Consider the following 18059-nt stretch of genomic DNA (forward strand, 5'->3'; position numbering starts at 1 on the left):
ATGGAGTTAGGATTATCTTTCTCTCACGCTGAAAACCAGGGGGACTGCCTCCTCCTGGGTGCTGGTCCACACACCACCCCCTCATGGAAATCATCCTCACCACCAACAGGCAGGTCCCCTTGGCCTGGCACACAGCCCAGCTTTAGCGTATGTATTGCTCAAATAGGATGGCACTTCTTGTAATGTGCTTTACCCAGGCATTCTTGAAAGTCAGTGACCTACCATTTAGGATGGCCTGGGCTACATGGCGCCCTCAGGATTTGGGGGTGGAGGTGACTATCTCCTCTCCTGCCTTAATAATTAATCTCTTCCCAATAACTGATTAGAATGGGTCAGATCAGACCTGCCCAAGGCTGCCTATGCCTGCAGACATTTTCCCACCTATGCTTATTCTTTGTCTCTAAAATGTACCAGTTTTGGCTTTTTTTTTTTTGTAATTTAGAAACTCTGATCTCTACCATCCAATGCAGGGGAAGCACTGTTGTATATCTGTTGTGTAACAGAGAGAGAGAGAGAAAACACATTAGTCAATTTGTAGGCAACTATCTTCCTCTCCTCCTCTTGTGGCTGTTTCTCTGCTTCCTTTAAAATAAGCAAAGGCCAAAAGTGACTTTGGAAAATTCCCAAAGGGAAGAATAAAGCCAACATGAAAGATTGTCAAAGGCAGGCTTACCGGATTTATAAAAGCAGGGAGCCCCTCCTACCCTGTCTCCATCCGCACCCACCCCCTACTCCATACACACACTTCTTTTTTAGCCAGTGCCTCAGTTAGCATAATACTAACATTTCAGGGAAGGCTTGGGTGATTTTTCTTTAGGAAATAATGGTCAACACTATTCAAAAACCAAACAAGCTAAAGCTGTTTCTTGAATTGGTGATATATTTGCAAAGATGAAATTACACAATCCAGACATGCTAGTTATGAACACAGAAAATCTTCTACTTCTCTGTTCAAGGGTCAGAAAATGAAGAAGTCATTTAGATATTTACCAACTTCACAGTGGTTGCTGAAAGCGCCAGCCAAGTTTTTGAAACAAAAGAAGAGATGGCCATGCAGCTCACAGGAGAAGCAACTGCAATCCAATTGAAGTATTTCAACAGCTGGTTTCATTACCAACAGGAGAAAGCTGACTCTTTTGTGGAGTTCAGAAAGTGAGTGAAAAGATTACATTTTCATAAAGATGTGCATGGGCAGGGCATGCAAAACCAGTCCTTGCTTGCTTCGGAAGAGACAGAAATCTTGAGCGTGGACATACTTTCAAGTTCCAGCACGTAGATCCATGGTCATGATCGGGTGGCCCCAAACTGCCTGCCTTAATGAAGACGCTCCCGGGCTTACACATGGAACAACCATGAACCTTCAAGGGAATTCTTTTGTTGTCCTTATCCACCACATTCGCGTTCAATTTACCTAATACATTTCTTAATGAAACAATTAATACATTCACATATGAAACTAATTACGACAGAACTACAGCTTTGCCTGCTTTTTCTACAATTGAATTACTGAGACTCAGCCTGAATTCTAAAACTCTCTTCTTGAGTCATTAGGGGAGGAAAATGAACCACACGTGTTGTGAAGCTTGCACATCATGGGCTTCCTGTGTTGTCACCAGTGCAGGGAGCGACACACTCCTGGAGTAGTGGGTGGACCTGTGAGTTGGACCCTCAACTAAACCTTTAAAATAGCCCCTATGGGCCGGGCATGGTGGCTCATGCTTGTAATCCCAGCACTTTGGAGGCCGAGGTGGGTGGATCACAAGGCCAGGAGTTTGAGACCAACCTGGCCAGCATGGTGAAACCCTGTCTTTACTATACTAAAAATACAAAAATTAGCGTGGCATGGTGGTGAGCACCTGTAGTCCCAGCTACTCGGGAGGCTGAGGCAGGAGAATGGCTTGAACCCAAGAGGCAGAGGTTGCAGTGAGCCGAGATCTTGCCACTGCACTCCAGCCTGGGCAACAGAGCAAAACTCCATCTCAAAAAAAAAAAAATGCTCCTATGGAAACACAGGACTCAAAATACTGACACCATCGGTCCTGTAGCTAAGATGCCTGGAAAGTCTAAGTGTCTACGTTGAGTGTTTACCTTTCTCAGGTGTGACTTTTCTGAGAAATTGTAATGTATGTCATGTCTTGGACATTCTGGGCATTCCAAATCATAAAATAGGATGTCCAGATTATTCTGAATGGCTGTATTTACATCATCCATTTCAAAATCCATGCCAACATACATGTTGCTGAAGGGGTAGCTCTGGGAACTACTGCTCTGAACACAAATTAATGATAGGAGGTACTGACTGAAAGCATCATGTGGTAGAAAACCCCAAATGCTTTTTTCAAGAACTATATATGAACTGTGTTTGTGCACACACAGTTGTATGCTCATAAAGGTTAATAAATTGGTATTGGGCAACACAATTAACATTCATTTAAATGGAGGCCCACATTATGCTAGGATTTTTTTTCCCCTAATGATGTTTCAGAGCAGGATGTTTTGGTCCAAAATACATTGAAACATGCAACAATGAAATTCTATTTCTTTCTAGTAGTATGTTAAAGGCACCATGGGGGACACAAAGTAATTAACCCCAAGCCCCACCCTCAGGTTATTTACAGCCTATTAAGAAAAGCCATGTTTTTTCTCAATAACTGAGAATTCAAATACAGCTAGTCCCTGTGTTTGTTGTCAAAAAGAGAAAGAAAACCGTACTTTGCTGGAACACATCATTATTAGTGTAACAATATATAAACATATATCAACATGATAAGCTTAATTTAAAGTATCATTGCATTACAGATCCCTTGTTTGAAGAATAAACTCAGTCAAAGAAAGTTTGAATGACTTGCCCAGGGTCATATAGTACTGATGATATCAGAACCCAGCTTTTTGACTTCCAGGTGGAGAATTACAGGTAAACTGAGAGTCCCTGGCTGGGTTTGGTCAGGTACTTCATGGCTCTATAATGCTATGACTCTCTGAGAACTCTGTGACCATGCTGCCACTCTCCTGACATTCTTTTAATTAATAAAATCACTGAGCTGAACAAAAATAATGGTTTCATTAAGATGCAGAAAATGCCACATTTGATCACTAAAAATGGCATAGTGTATCATTCCACCTTAGGGAAATTTTTATGTTTAAATATGCAATATAGAGATATTTTAGATAATTAGCAACAAGGAAAGGCAACTAATCTATTACTGCATAATATTTGATTACCTATTAACTTCGGCCATGTAATTGAACACACAGCCAACGACTGTCACTTCCTGGCACTAAAGCCCAGGTAGATACTGCTCTGTTTTCATTCTGTCATTCTAGCCATTTCTAGGACGAATTCCCTTTTATTTTTTATTTGGAAGGAGGTTTTAAACTGAGCATTCGACGTCACATTGTTACCCACTGAAAAGTGCTCTGTGTAAGTGCTTCCTGAAGAAGGCAAGGTTGAAGTGAACCCTTTCAAACCAATGCGTGGCACTTTGTTAGCATTTGCTGAGTGTCCAGCCCTAAGCTAGGCTTTTGAGGTAAGAAAAGAAAGTTTGTGCCTGTTTTTATCACATGGGGCCAGTTACCTTTGTCTGCCTTCCAGGCCCTGGTTGCTAAATCCTGGGAAGTCTGTAATTATATTAGAAGATGGGATTATTAGTGATAAAATGTGGTATTTTATAGATAGTGCTCTGAAACTTTGTTTCAATGGCCTTTCCCACACAGTGTCTCAATAACCCTAAGGTAGGCAGGAAAAAAAATGTTACTGAGGCTCAGAGAATTTAAATGGCCTGCCCGAAATGTGACCCAAGGCAGACCCAGGACTAAAATGGAGGTCCTTGGAAGCCTGGCCCAGGGCCGAACCTTCCTCACAAGGAAGGACTTGTAAAGAGCTTGCTTAATTGAAGGTTCCTTTGGCTTGGGAAATCCTTCGGCTCCTGCTCACCTGATGCCTCCAAGATTGGATTTCTGGGTATCCCTTCTTATCTGACATGCGTTCTGGCCACATCTTAGCCTGTAGTGCTCATGTACCTTCTTAGTCTCTAATCTGTCTATTGGTGCTTTGATATGTTAACGACGGGCTATCTTACTCCTTCAATTTTATTTTTGGATAAATTGGAGAAAACAGTTTTAAAACGATGAACTCTAAGACTTTGATGCTGATTCTTTATTCTCAGTCCCAAGCTTTGCCTATACTTCAAAACAGATCTCAGTGGACAAGGAAAAATAATATCAGTATTTCAATGGGCATCTAAAGTGCTAGGCATTGTACTAAAAACATTGAATGTTTTTAACATTGTGTCAAGATGGGGACTGAAGGGCTTTAAACCCAGTCAGTCTGACTCCAGAACCCAAATGTCAGCTATGACACTGCTGTTGTCTCCCACAATGCCATACTTGCAAGTTTTGTGTAACAGAGCATTTAGAAATCTCTTTAAAATTATGAAATTCTGGGTTTTCTTCCCCTGCTGTGGCCCAAACACAAATTAAGAACATACCTAACGAACAGCTGCAATTGATATTTTCATCTTAATTAGGGATTAAATATCAAATAAATTGTTCTTTTTAACAAGATTTATGATGTCCTAACTTTTCCAGTAGTTCATTTCAAACAGATTTTTTAATAGTAGGAGAAAACAGTACCATAGTAACTTTTAAAAGTATGTGTGGGAAATTAACTAAAAATATTAAAAAGATCACTTACCCACTGTTAGCCTTTATTTTTTACCCCCAAACAGCAACATGAGAAAATGAGGTTTTTCTTTTACCTTTGCTGTAACTTCCTCCTTGAAAATAAGTCCATTAATAAGGAGATATAAAAGGAAAATGTATCTCAAGACAAATTATACTGAAACTTTTTTAAAAGAAACAGTTCTATCAAAACAACTTTGCAAATAAAAAATAATTACCAAATGAACATATTAGGAGAGTGTAGCCATTAGGCATGTTTTTATTATGCAATAATTTATCCACAAACAGTTTATATTTCATATGCATATTACAGTGTTTTTTTCCAAGTCACTGGGAGTACTCAAGCAGAGCTGATGAAAATTCATCAATCTGGAAAGTTCCAGAAGGGATTTTGCAGTGAGTAGAAAGTTGAAATCTTGGATGATAAGGTCCCTTCCAATTTGAAGATTCTATAATTTCCAACTTAGGCAACTGACATAAGGTGAGTATCCTCATGGACTTGATTCCGTAGTGATGGTGGAAAGCAGTGGTGGGCTATCGTGAGCTCTGGAGCCAGCCTGCCTGGTTTTGCTCTTGGACTTGACCACTTAATTGCTGTGTGAACTTGAACAAGTTATGTTTTCCATCTGTACCTCAGTTTCCTCATCTGTAAAATGTTGATACTAATAGTATCAATCTCATAAAGTTGTTGTGAAGATTAAATGAGTTAATGTAAGTAAAGTGCTTGAAACGGTCTCTGGCACATGGTAAATATTCTAAATAATAGCTATGCTATTATTTTCCAATAATAATATTGGGAAAATATTACACAATATTGGAATAATATTCCAGCAATATTGGAATAATATTGGAAATTATAGTCCAAAAATATTGGACTATTATCTAATCGGTCTTGTGGTCTCTAATATGAAACAAACAGTAGCCCATTGTGAGGTTAATTATGGTGAGGTAAGGGCTCATATCTTGTCTGAGGCAAAGGAAATAAAGAAGAGGAGAGGTAAAAGGAGGAATTTTATTTAAAGGCAGCAGAGAGATGTCTAATGTTCAGGGAGAAAAATGAACACTCCATAGGCCTAGTCATATCAGGAGTGAAAATATGATAGGAGAGAAAAAGCCAGTGGTACACAGTCTCTTCTCTCACACACACACACACACACACACACACTCCTCAGCAAACATATTTGGAGATTACTGGTCTATCTGCATCTTAAAGTTTTCACTTTAGCACTAGTGTTTAGTTCTAATATTGACCTATGGCTTCAATTTGGCAGTTCAAGTCCACACATTTGCCCTGAGCCCCTGCTAAGTAGCAAGTGTTGTGGAAGCAAAGAATGCTGCCCAAGGGTGCACAGTCTAGGAGGAAGGGGCTGACAGGACTGTGCCCACAGTTTTCACTGGGTGGTAAGTGCTGTGATCAGCTTCTATGCTGGATGCTCTGGGGGCTGGGAGAAGGCCACCTGACTTAGCCTACAGGGACGGGGAAGACTTCCAGGCAGAGGTGAAAGCTTCACTTAGACTTGAAGCAGGTTGATGAAGAAAGTAAGCCAAACAAAACAAAACAAAGCAAAACAAAACTCCGAGAAAATTAGACTAAGAAATGTTTTAATTCCTTCCATAAACTTTGAAGATAGGCAGGCCTAGGCTTGAATCCTGGTTTTGCTATTCACTAGCGATGTGACTTTGGGCAAGTTACTTAAACTCTCTGAACTTCAATGTAGTCATCTCTGGGACAGGATCCCTATCTTATTGTGTTGTTCTGAGAATTAAAGAAACAATGTATGATCACCTCATAATCCAGTGTCTCCCACAGGCTTATTCTGAATATCTGTGGTATTAAATCACTCATACTAAAACATAATAAAAGAGGAAGTAATGATTTGTTGAATTTAGGGGAAGAAATAATGACAAGGAAAGCCAAAAGTAGCACAACAAGCTCTGTATTTAGGCTCATTTGTCCATTCTTGCTAGAGCCACTAAGTCAGAGCTGGGGTGGAGAACAACTGGCCAAAGTCCATTACATTCCATCTAATGATATGTCTGTTGGCGGGTGGGGGGAGGCTATCGGCAACTCACCTTGTCCAGTATCCTCCTGTTATAATACAAAGCTCCAGCCCAAACTGAAAATTTAAAGTACAATCAGCCAGATCCACCTTCTAATGACTATGACATTTAAAGCATCCACAAAAGTGAAATTCAAATTATTGATATGTTTTATTAGCACCATCTGTAATTTCACCTAAACATAAAGACGAAGCAAAACAGGAGCAAGAAAGGCAGTCTATGATAAAAGCTCCCATTTATCACAGGCCTCCTATGAGTTAAGTACTCTTTATTTGCTATTTCTAATGCATATTGCAACTTACAAGGCAGTCCTGTTCTCCTTCACAAATGAAGCATCCACAGCACAATTGGCGACTTCACAAAGGTCCCATGGCTCCTAGGTGGGAAGCCACCAGAAGGCAGATCTGATTCTAAAGCTGCTGTCTGCATGCCAGGCTAGTACAGCTCTCAATCTGGGATCAGGGAAGAGAGGTACCACGTGTGGTCAAGGAGCTTCCACATCCCCAGGAGTCCAAGGGTTGCCATTCTTCCTCCTTCTGTCTCCATGATGTCGCCACTACAATGTTGTCATATTGTGAACTGTTCTGGTAAGTTACAAATTTTTCCATAGAAAAGAATAGAAAAGGCTACCCAAAAAATGGGAGAGGAAAAAACTAATTGTAAGTCTTCAGAGGTAAGTGAAGAACCTGACCTTGGATGGAGGTATCCTAACCCAGCAGTGGCCTTAGTCACATTATACTTCTGCTTTGCAACTGATCCCAGATACAGACACAGTCTAATTGAAAAGAAGGAGTAATCTGGTTGTGAGATGTATTAACTTCTTAGGTGAAGTAGAACGCTTTAAAACAAGGTGAATTTTAAAAATCAGATAACTTGATTCAAATCCGGTCTTTGCCACTTAATAACTGTGTGATTAAGCCTCATCCACTTATCTTCTAAATGAAATTAATAGTATTTACTTCACTTTTCTCATCTCTAAAATGGTGAAAATAATACCTATCCTCCTAGCATGATGGTAAGGATGAAACGAGAATAAAAGCTAGCACGTAGAAAATAGTAACCAAAGTTACCTAGTGATATTTTTCTGTGATTATTTTAATTAGCTAGTATAGCATTCTTAAATGAAGTACCTGGATGTGGTAAATAATCAACAAACAGCAGCTATTGTTATTAACAGGGCACATTTTTGTATTGGCGCAGGTCTACTGGTGGAAATAAATGAAAGGAGGAGAAATCCTGTGTGTGACAGTACAAATGCAAACATAAAACCAAAAACAACAATAAGGAAGCAGAAGTGGAAGGAAAAGAATCTTAACTTGAGTCAACCAACTTGTTACCAGAATTCAGTTATTAAAAATCTCTACAGTGTAAATTTAGCCTTTAGAATTTAATTTTTTAAACTTTTTCTTTTGTTTTTACCAAAGTCCACTTTGAAGAGTCCAGTCTTCACTGGACCAAGGAAGAAAGGAAAATAAATTTAAATTTTCATGTATTTAGTTAGTTTTGCTTTGTAAAAGAGAAGAATCCAGGTCAGGTTCTTAACTCCACTCACCTCTAAAGAATTCCGAGTCGTAGTTCCCTCTCCCTTTTTGGGTGATGCTTTGTCTATGTCTATGGTAGAGGGGAAACGGGGAAGAGACACTGCAGGGGTGATGAGGACAGAATTTAGAGCACTGTAAAGAGAGAGGGGAGATTCCGGAGAGAGAGTCAGAGGGTCCTTGTGCAGTGATCCTTCTCCTTGGAATGGTTTGTCCCTAAAAGCTACTCTGCTCTTTTCCTGTCAGGGATGTTAGCAGAGCTCAAATCCTTATGAGCCCAAACTCCCAAGCTACTGGATCCAGTGAGATGGCTGGAGCCCAGCAGAGTCAGCATGAGGAACACCACGAAGACTCCTGAAACGCCACATTCCCATGGCTGCGGCAGGGCAGCGGGGTGGCTGGAAGGCACAGTGTCTGTGAAACTGTGGTCCTCGGCAAGGAGTGTGGCTGCATGGTGGGTCGCCTGACCTATGAGCAGACATGGAAGGAAGAATGCCAATTTGGAGGCAGATGTGGGAAGTAGGAGTGCTGTGGCAACACAATGTGGAAATAAGGAGTTCTCTTCAGGCGTGATGCTCACAATTTATATAAATCTATTGATCTATGTATTTACCTGCCTACCTCTATGCGTGCGTTTGTCTGGGTGTGGGGTGGAGCAGTGTAAGGTGGGTTCAGGAACTATGTTCGTGAGGGCTGTCTGGGGAGACAGAACCAATAGGAGCTATATCTATACTGATACTGGTATCTCTACAGATATAGATAGATGAGAGGGGATGTATTAGGGGAATTGGCTCACACGACCTTGGTGGCTGAGAAGTCCCACCACAGTCCATCTGCAAGCTGGAGACCCTGGGATGCGGGTAGCGTGGCTTCAGGGCAAGTTCAAAGACCTCAGAATCAAAGAAGCGTATTTGCCCTGAGGATGAGATCCGGAAAAAGCCTGCAAGCATGTGTTTGAAAGGAGGCGAGAGAGGAAGATCAAGAAGGGTTTTCCCAAATTACGGCTGCAACGCAAGAAAGGGAAAGGTGAGAAAAGGGACCCGAGCCCAGGCCTTGGGAGGAAGAGGAGGAAGAAGAGGGGCATGGGCCCGGCCCCGAGAGCAGACCAGGGCTGTGGTCAGAGCTGGTTGCCAGAGGAGGATGCTTGGGCAGCTGGCCTGTGCCTGAGCAGAGGTGGCTGAGGTCCAGGAGCCAGAGAAGAAGAAACGGAGCCTTGCACCGCTGCTCCTGGCTTGCCCAGAGGGAGAAGGCTGATGGGGCTGTTCCTGTGCACTCAGGACCACGGCTCTTGAACTTTATGTGTCGGGAAGGAGGCGAGGACTGAACCGGAGAGTGGGCCCTTCATTTAGTGCCAGCGTCCCAGGAAATGCTCTTTTCCCCGCGGGAGCCTCTGCCTGCAGCTGTAATGACCTTGGACTAGAAGGTCAAATCCGAAGACTTAAAACCGCACCTGCAGTGGGACCGGCCACCTACGTTGTGGGGTATTTTTAAAATAAAATGCTGCACTGTCCTGCAACTGTCAGTCTGCGGCAGAAGTCCTGAGTGCCCAGGGGCGGCGGGTGTAAGTCCTGGAGTTTGAAGGTCATAGAGCCTGGAGTCCAATGGCAGGAGGAGAAGAGTCCCTGCTCCAGGAGAGAGAGAGAGAGAGAGAAAAAAAAAATCTCTTTTTGTGTATGTGCTGTTGTTGCCTTTGTTCTTGTCTGTGCCCTCAGCCATTTGGATGATGCCCCCACATTGAGGACAGGTCTTCCCCACTCAGTTTACTGACACACACGCCAGTCTCCTCTGGAAACTATCTCACAGACAAACCCAGAAAGAATGCTTTACTAGTTCTCTAAGTATTCCTTAATCCAGTCAAGTTGGCACCTAAAATTAACCATCCTAGGGACACTGCTATTTTTAAATCTACCTAGAATTTGCACCTCTGATTCTAGAGATTGAGGCAGAATTCATTTTCAGGGAGACTATCCTTTTGATTGGAAAAACACCGATATAAGCTCTTTAGTTAAACAAAGATAGGGCCATGCTTCTATTCTGGAAGAAACAGATTAAGATGGAGCAAAGCTAAGCTGCTCATCAGAGATTTTTTTTCTCTAATATATTTTATGGCTTCCTCAGGAAGGAAGCAGGCCAGGGAAGAGTGGAGATGGGCAGAGTGGTGATAAAACAGGGGGCTCATGGAGAGGAGGAGAAATGGACTTTAGCACCACAGTGGCAGGCAGGAGATTAAGAGCAGAGTTTAATTGCGAGGAATTCCTTCTATGGGGTTATGACCAATCTGCTTTAGGAGCAATGATACAGAATTTTCTATTTCCCTTTTGGTGGCACTGTGGTTTGGATGTTTGTACCCCAAAAAACTTCATGTTGAAATTTGATCCCAGTGTTGGAGGTGGGACTTTATGAAAGGGCTTTGGGTCATGGGGGAAGATCCCATATGAACTGATTAATACTCTCCCTCAGGGGTGAGTGAGTTCTCATCTCATTAGTTCCCGATCCAGCTGGTTGTTACAAAGAGCCCGGCACCCTCACCTCTCTCTTGCTTCCTTTCCATATGATCTCTGCATACACCACCTTCCTTCCTCTCATGCCGTGCATGGAAGCAGCCCGAGGTCCTAATGGCAGATGCCTAATCTTGAACCTTCCAGCCCATCAGAATAGTAAGCCAAATAAATCTTTTTTCTCTGTAAGTTACCCAGCCTCAGGCATTTCTTGATAACGCAAAATGGACTAAGGCATGTGGTATGACTCCTCATGTTATTCTCAAACCCTCAGTAAAGTTTTGTCACTCTCTATGGCTGGCGTCAGCCATGTTGTTGGAATAAAGAGAGGAGCTGGTGTCCACAGAGGGCAACTTATTAACAGAGAGATAAGGTCGGGAGATGACAAGAGGAAGCACAGGGCTGGTGTAAGCATTCCCTGACAAATCTTCAGAAGTTCTTGTGAAAGAAGACTACATGTTTCTTGTTCACACAGGATGGGATTCACATTATTTGAAGGAGGGATATTGCCATAGACATTGGGGGTACCTGGCAGCACATGAACCCACTTTTTATGTTTAGGGATGTCCTCATTGTATGAGTCTCCATGAGGGTTAGAGACCTCCACTATGGAGGTCAAATAGGCCAGAGACTTGTTTTTCCAGCCTCCTGCCCTGGAGAGGGGGCATGTGACCTAGGCTTGGCCAGTCAGGCGCCTCCCCAGGACTTTGCATTGGAAGCTAGTGAACCGATGAAGAGGAGTGGTAGAGAGTCTATTCTGAGGGGTGGGGTGGTGGAGTAGAAGGCAGCCAAAGCCTCCAGTTTCCTGGGGCAGGAGAGAGAGTAGGATTGGTAGCATTATTTAGTTGAGAACATCCAAGAAGCAGATGCCAAGATGGGATTCGAGGTTTATTAGGGAAAGAAATTCATTAGGGAAAATGGCTCTGGGGGATAAAGATAAAGGGAGTGGGAGTTGGTGGAGAGAACCATTAGATTGGGAGACAGGTCTAACAACTGTAAAAGGATAAAGAGAAACAAAGAATGGTGGGAAGAGCCTCAGACTGCAGCGGAATTCTGAGACAATCTTGGCTTGGCCAATGGAGAGTCTCCAGGCAAAAGCTGCTGTGTTCATTTTTCTATTGCTGCTGCAACAGATTACCTGACCTTTTGAAGCTGAAAACAACACAATGATTATGTTGTATTGTATATCTGTAATTTGCTAAGAGGGTAGATCCCAAGTGTCTACCATACCAAGAAATAAAAATAAAAAATAAAAAAGAATGGTAACTATGTGAGGTGATGGAAATGTTAATTAGTTTGATTGTGGTGAGGAACACAAATCTATTATCTTACAATTCTGGAGGTCAGAAGTCTGACATGAGTCTTAGTGCTAAAATCAAGGAACTGACAGGATTGGTTCTTCTGAGAGCTTCAGGAGAGCTGGGGCCTGCCCTTTTCAGCTCCTAGTAACTGCCAGCATTCCTTGGCCTGTGGCTGCATCACTTCAATCTCTGCTTCTGTCATCACCTCTCCTACTTCTCCCTCTGATCACCTGCATCCCTCTTATAAGGACGCTTGTGGTTACACTGGGCTCTAAGTAATCTGGGATACTCTTCCAAGATTACATGTGCAAAGTCCCCTTTGCCCTATAAAGTAACATTCACTGGTTTCTTATGCTGGTGGCGAGTGCAAGCTCTGATGTCCGGTGTCTAGTGCTATCAGCAGCAGTGCCCATCGCTCATGTTCTTGTGGCATGATTTATACTTGAGTTCTAGATACCTAGAGTCTTTCTTCTTCTACCTGTTTTCTGAACCTTCTCAAAATTTCCTGGTGTTTCTGTGAGCTCCTTGGTCATCTTTTAATAAACTTCTTTTCTACTTAACTCAATCAGAGTCAGTGTGGCTGATCATTATTAGGTTTGGTGAAAACAGGAGGCTCTGTTACTAAAAGGAAAAGGGGAAATAATTCTTCTAATTTTAGAGACTAAATTTTCCAACCTTCCTTGTGGCCAGGCATGGCCATGTGACTAAATTCTCATCAGGGAAATGTGAGCAGAAGTGATGTGTCTAACCTCCATGTCACTTCTTCAAAAGGAACTCCTTTGCACACTCCTTCCTCCTTTTCTCCCCTCTTCTGGGTTCAGTATGTACATGGTATTGGGGAGTCAGCTTGCTTCAGTGAATAAGAGCAACATTTGAGGAGATGACAGGGCACCTAGAAAGATGGAACAAGGCTCTCCGGATGATTTTATGTAGCAGAACCACCTTCCTATGTTTGTGGGTCTGTATTCTTGTGGGTTGTTATGTGAGAGAGAAATAAGCCTGTATTGGTTAAGCCACTGTATTTGGGGGTCTCTTTTGAAAGCCACAAGCCTATTCTAGGTTTAGTATAACCTAATGAAAACAGCCAATTTATGTCTAATATTCCTGACTAGTTCAGATATAAGAACCAGGAGTGATTCTAGCATCTCAGGGAAGGGGGAGAAGGAGGGATTCTGGGAGTAATTGTTGGGAAAGTTGGTTGATGAGGGCAGTAAAATTTCAGTAGTAGTATTTAAGAATGAGAATTTGTTAGTCTATGACATGCAGGGGTAAGACAATGACATTTTAGGAGTCTGAGTAGCCACTGCCACTGAGTAGCATAGGTGAAAGAGTCACACAAGGAGGCTATGGGGTGAAGTAATTAATACTCACAGTCAGGAGTAGCTTAAATAAAGAAAATAACAAACTCAAATCACTAAATTCTCAGCCCAAAGCACAGTTAGAAAAAAAGGGAATCATATATAACTATGCTAAAATAATCTCTTGCAGCAGGGCCAAAATAGCTGCAAACCAAATGCAATGGTTAATTCTGAATTTTGCTTTGATCTGTTGAATTCTCAGGCTTGTCAGTAGAACATTGAACATAAAAATGTGGAACCCTGACCACTGAAATGGGGATATATGGAAGGATTCAGAGGCCTCGTAAGGTTTTGATCCTCCAATTGCTGCTGCCCCTCTGAGGGTCACAGAGGAACATATGTCCATAGGTCACAGTTCCTGAATCCCTACAAAGAAGCTAGTCTTTGCAAATTCTAGTGAATTTTAACAGCATAAAGTGGAAAAAGTCTGTCTATGTCCTGATGAGCATCAACTGTGAAGAGGCTGTTCTTGTCTTATTTGAAAACCCTGTAAGAACCTCTCTGAGGACTTACTCTACAAGGACATGTCAGTTCTTTACTTCCACATTCCCAACATCCTTCATTTTCCACAGTGCCATAATTAAAATGCCAACATGCCTGTGTGTATTGTGGTGGGGGGGCAGTTACAAAGTGAAATATCAAAGGAAAAGGCTTTCTAAAAAAAAAGAATAATTTTTCCTACTTTATGTTAGCAAAAATAACTGTGGAATATGATTGGGTAATGGATTATGGGGTGCTAGGTCAAGGAGGGTGAGAACATACATTTAAATGGAGAAGAATTTATCTCGATCTTGGGAGGGGGGCAGTGATATTCCAGGGCTTTCACTAGGTTCTTCCCAAAAAATTAATCAAAGCAATCTAAAATTCATGAGGAAACTGCAAAGATTAGTGATAAATTAAGTGTTGGAAGCATATAGTAGCTTTGTATCCCCATATAGCTTTCTGATTTGACTAGGGCAGGACATGAATGGATCTTAGCAGAGTGGATTATTGTAAACTTAATCAGCTGATGACTGTAACTGCAGCTTCTACTCCTGATGAAGTCTCCTTACTAAAGAAAATCATTAGAGCCTATATGTGCAGTCACTACTTTTGTTTATTTTTTTTTCTATCCCAAGGATTGGCAGACTTTTTTTTTGTATGAGGCCAGAGAGTGTAATGACAGGCTCTGCAGACCATAAGGAATCTGTCATATCTACCCAACTCTGCCATTGCAATATGAGAGCCATAGACCATGCATAAACAAATGGACGTGGCTGTGTTCTAATTAAATTTTATTTACAAAATGGTCGGTAAGTGCCCCAGTAGCAACAAGCACATCCAGTTCTCAGATCCTGGTTTCTAATATCATTCTTCAATCAAAGGAACTAGGGATCCTTGGAGAAATGACTGATTCGAGGACTGGGGTGAGAAATACACCACATGAGCCCGGAGCATCTAATTATACCAAAAAGTAAGGATGTGCTCACAAATAACAAAAAGCAAAACAAAACAAAAAAGCTAAGAAAAATCCATCACCAACAAAAACACACACACACATCGATAGGGGTATGTCAAAGGGGCACAGGAGCCAACCAAAAGAGCTCTTAATGGCCAAAGCTGAGACAATTTGAGCAATAAAATAAAGTAGCATTGGATTATGGCTCAAAGTATAAAGTAAATATCCAAGATTCCATACTGATACAAATACATGATTTAATAAACTAACAAGTGAGAAGAAGAGACAATCTCTCATGCAGAAGAATTCCAAATATAACACATAGATACTCTGTCTTAAAGGAGGGAGAGCATAACTCCCCACTCAAGTGTGGGCTGTGCATAGTGACTTCTCTCCCAAGAATACAGTAAGGAGAGGCAGAAAAAAGTAACTTTACAGTGGAGAAATCTGACATGCACTATTTCAGCCAGGTGTCTGAGGTCAGTATCAATAGTCATACATCATGTTGGTAATATGTACTCTTGATATGATGTGATGAAAAGGGCACTTTAAATTTGTGATCTTTTCCCAAAAATCCACAACACCATTTGAATTGTGAGAAAATCATCAGAAAAACTCCAATAGAGGAAGATTGTGCAATATACCTGACCACTACTCAAAACTGCCAAGGTGAACTTGGTGCAGTGGTGAGCTCCTGTATTCCCAGCTCCTTGGGAATCTGAGGCAAGTGGAACACTTGAGCCCAGGAGTTCCAGATCAGACTAGGCAACACAGTAAAACCCTATCTCAAAAACAAAAACAAAAACAAAAAGAAAACTGCCAAGGTCATCAAAAACAAGGAAAATCTGAGAAAATTTCATAGTCAAAGTAGCCTAAGGAAATGTGACAAATAAATGTAATGTGATATCCTGGATGGCATCCTGGAACAGAAAAAGGACATTAGGTCAAAATTAAGGAAGTCCAAACAGAATGGATGGAAAGGGTCACACAAGGACTATGAGGTGGTATGGTTAATACGAACAATCAGGAGAGGTTTAAATAGAGAAAATAACAAACTCAAATCACTAAATTCTCAGCCCAAGGCACAGTTATGAAAAAAAAGGAATCATATATAACTATTCTAAAATAATCTCTTGCAGCAGGGCCAAAATAGCTGCAAACCAAATGCAATGGTTAATTCTGAATTTTGCTTTGATCTGTTGAATTCTCAGCCTTGCCAGTAGAACATTGAATGTAAAAAAGATTATTTAGTAATAGTATATCAATATATGTTAATTGTAACAAATGTACCATATTAATGTAAGATGTTAATAACAGGAGAAATTATGGGTATATTGGGAACTCACCATGCTGTCTGCTCAATTTTTCTGTAAATATAAAACTACTCTAAAAATGCAAGTCTATTAATAAAAATTATAAAAGGCAGCAAGGCGGATTTTACCTTCAGACTCTACTTTGCTGACGCCTGCTATATCACATTAAGCAGAGAAAACAGTCAAGTTTGCTTTCACCCGGTAGGAACAGCAGAATACTTTTATTATTTTGTCTCAGAGTTATATTAAATCTCAGGCTTTACACCACAATACGGGAGATAAGTGCCTTGAACATCCCATCATCCCATAAAACATCAATGGATCATAGATACACTAAATTGATGACCTCATGCTGACAGGAGTTGAAGAGCAGAAATTAAGAGCTACTCTCAATGCCATGGTAAGATACATGTCTATAAGAGGGAAGGAGATATATCCTATAAAAGTACAAGAAGGAGCCTACCCCTTCAATAAAGTTTCCAAGAATCTGATAATCCCAGGATATTGGAATATCTTCTTCAAAGGGAATGCCAGATTGGTACGTGTTGTAGCCCCTACCTATTAAAATGATACACTCTGGGGATCTTTGGATTTTGTAGACAGTATTTTACATTCAAATGTGTTGCTCTGACCCATTTACAAGGTGACCTGAGAAGTTGCTTAGGTTCTTAGAGGATGCAAAGAATAAAGAATAATCCATTATCTCAGTTAACAGGGCTTGTTGTAAGATTACACAGGAAAGTAGGAAAACTCAGAAAAAATGAAAATAACTCAAGCTAAGCCACCAGAGAATTAAATATTATGGCTATTTGGGACATAGTGAAAAGTTTCATAATAACATCTACTGACTCTAGCAGCTGGCTGTGCTCCTGATTCCAGTCTTCCATTCTGCTTATCTGCACTCATTTTTTCTTCGCTAGGACTAATTCTCTACCCTCTCTTGGCTTCTGTTTCTGCTCCTGTTACTACTATGATGGAATAACTATTTTTAATCTCTTCTATTTATCTCCAGGTTTCTGTTTACTCATAGCTTCTCCTACCACCCAGTTTTTGCTTACTGCCTTCTTCGTGTGTGTGTCTTGGCCTCTGCAGCCTGCTGACTCTCTGAATGCTTTGTGTTCAATCTCTCAAAAAGAGTTTCTGATTGGACTCTTCACACCTGTCCAATGTCCTTTTACGGCTGAGCTCTTGTGCTGGCCTCCCTCAGGGACCCCTGGACAACTTCTAGATAGCTAACAAACACCCAGCACAGGTCCAATCAGCACTGACTGTGGTTGTGACATCACACAATGCCAACATGCTGACCTATGCAAAGGATCTTTCAGAAGAGGCTGTGGTTGTGGTAGACACTCTAAAGCTTCACCATATGGAGGCGTTATAGCCAGGAGGCACTTTTGCTGGCCTGTCCAGACAACTGAATTGGTCATTTTGACTAAGGAGGATGACAACCTTTAACACCTTAAAGTGTTAAAGGGAAAAAATGAAACTCCTGATGATTTCAGCTTGGAAGATGAACTATTAGGTTGGTGCAAAAGTAATTGCGGTTTTGCCATTACTTTAAATGGCAAAAAGCACAATTACTTTTGCACCAACTTAATAGAAAGCTTTGACCTAGAGGAAGGTACTTTAGGAGACTGCCAATCATCAGCATACTTTCTGTTTCCTTTTCTCTGCTTATCTATGTAAGGTTTTATTCAAAGTGGGTACTCCTGGTTTGTGGTGGGAATATGAGTAGGGTTGTGGAGAAAAAGGATACAGAGGCTCCTAACCCCATGAGTAAGTCTGCTGCCAGTGGTAGCCATACAGTGAGAATACTATAGAATTAGAGTCCAGCAGAGCGCTTTATTAGTCCCTGCCTTGGCTGGGTCATGT

The 18059-nt window shown here is 41.4% G+C and overlaps 1 long non-coding RNA gene across 1 annotated transcript; it reads right to left on the reverse strand.

The window, feature by feature from the left end:
- Positions 1 to 4910: 4910 nt before the first annotated feature.
- LOC129480331 (uncharacterized) lies at positions 4911 to 17413 on the reverse strand. Its single transcript, XR_008656995.1, has 6 exons — positions 17246 to 17413; positions 9730 to 9901; positions 9081 to 9195; positions 7044 to 7193; positions 6754 to 6916; positions 4911 to 5326 (listed from the first exon to the last, which is right to left on the reverse strand). It is a non-coding gene; the product is annotated as an uncharacterized lncRNA (long non-coding RNA).
- Between the last annotated feature and the right edge of the window lie 646 nt (positions 17414 to 18059).

This window comes from Symphalangus syndactylus, chromosome 4 (assembly GCF_028878055.3).
Source record: "Symphalangus syndactylus isolate Jambi chromosome 4, NHGRI_mSymSyn1-v2.1_pri, whole genome shotgun sequence".
In the NCBI taxonomy this organism is placed as follows: Eukaryota; Metazoa; Chordata; class Mammalia; order Primates; family Hylobatidae; genus Symphalangus; species Symphalangus syndactylus.